Below are 1,966 nucleotides of genomic sequence, written 5' to 3' on the forward strand. Positions count from 1 at the left end.
ATTTTAGTGCGACAGCAGCAGCCTACCTTAAGTTATCAGGCTGTGGGAACGACCGCTCCGTTGCGCTGATGGCGCCATTGTCGTCCCTGGCCGTGCTTAATGACCATTTTTTTCGCTAGGGCACCTCGAAAACTCAAGTTTCACGAGTTCAAATGGGGAAAAGAAACCTCGTTTGTCCCTAACCACCACAACTGGGCTTTGAACCCATGTCAGTGCTCATTTCATTAAACCATGCTAGTAACTTAGTGTGCATTTCTGAGTTCGGCGCGCTGAGCACTGACGCCGAATTCTACTTCTTTATTTTATTGCAGGCGAACAAAGCCTAATAAGCTGCACTAAACAAACCACAAGCCGGGTTAATAACGGTGGCGCTTTGTGTTCCACAAAAAACTTTCAGACAGGTGACGTCGCTGCATGCATTTCGGTGTCTTAAATAAGCAATAGTGTTCTCGTTGAGAATGCCAATTTCGGCATAGAGAAATTCATTTTGATAAGATGGTTGTAGGCTATCTGCAATTCCCGATTGTGTTGCTTCTGAAAACAGCGTCGACGGCTCAGGGAACCACACATGACAGTAATGATTAAGGTGCATAGATCGCACTTGCGCAAAATAGGGAATGGGCCCTGGAATCAGGCGGTTGGGTGAAAATTAACCAATGAAGCATCCACGACGTCAACTAACAATGCCGTCGCTAAGAAGACGCCACATGTGCCCCGCTTATTTCACAGCAGACATGCGCCCCAAATAGCAGCACTCAAAATGTAGATAAAGAAAAGTAGGCTATTGCCTAAAGCTCATAAATGCCAGTGTGTCATTTCGCTTTTGACAAAACTGTCGAATAAGTTTTCGCGCCAGAGTTCAATAAACTGAGACCCGAGCCTTTAAAATGACTCATTGAGCATGAAAAATAAGAAGCATTTATGACAGCTACTGCCTCCCTTTTGCGTTCTGAATAATGTTTTACAACACCAAATGTCAAGATCGCATAAGGAATATTAAAGTTTAAATGTCTCATATGCCACGCTGCGGCCACATTGGGCAGGTCGGCTAGGGGGTGTTGCATGATGGAAACAGAAATCACGACAGTTTACGCAACTTGTCCAAACCACAGAACCACAACACTACCTGAGCGCAACAAAACCACACCCATTTCCCGGTAGCTGCTGAGCGCCATTTTTTAAGCAAAAAGGCGCAAACAAGAATCAGGCCCGTAACGCTGCCTGATTTGATGAAATCTCGGCATGCGAGATGTACTTTCGCCCGAGAAGATTTTTGGAAGCTGTGAACTTCATGGAGACTGTGAAAGCCTAGTGCTCGGTGAGTAAACACATGCTTCTATCTTGTGCTTAATGACTAAGCAGTAGCATCTGAACATCTGCGGTGATCGCATGGTGTTCACTTTTGCTTTTATTCACATAGGGTACGGAAGAATCGATGAAGGTCGCAAGGCAGTACATCTCAACAGATAGCTGGTAAGTAAGCGTTTTGTGTCAACGATCGTAACTATCTCCGAATGTAGGTCCTGGTTTAAATCGAAGGTGGTATGTAACAGAGGCTCGCTTTTTTTCTGCCACACATTGCTGCGCATTGATAGATTCACCCTGCGGGCGGTACAGATACTTCTGCTGGATGTAACTTGCACGAGAAAAGCTTTTTTTTTTGGTTACTCAATTGTGTTAAGTTTAACGTAACACTTATGTCGTGATAAAATAACAACACATTAAATAAATGTAACCGGTTTGTGTTAACGACATAGTGATATCTGAAACGGCACGATTTGCTGGTATTAATTCGTTGCGGTCCGGCGAAAATCCAGAGCAAGAAGAAAAAATGGCGGCTGCACCGAAAAGCACGCGAGTTTTGGCGGCGCCGGCCACCATGCTCATTGAGTTTATTGAGCAGCACCCATACTTATCTAGAGGTGCCACAAGCCTCTCGCCAAGTATGAGTGCTGCTCGGAAAAAA

The sequence above is a fragment of the Dermacentor andersoni genome, chromosome 7 (genome assembly GCF_023375885.2).
Source record: "Dermacentor andersoni chromosome 7, qqDerAnde1_hic_scaffold, whole genome shotgun sequence".
Taxonomy (NCBI): domain Eukaryota; kingdom Metazoa; phylum Arthropoda; class Arachnida; order Ixodida; family Ixodidae; genus Dermacentor; species Dermacentor andersoni.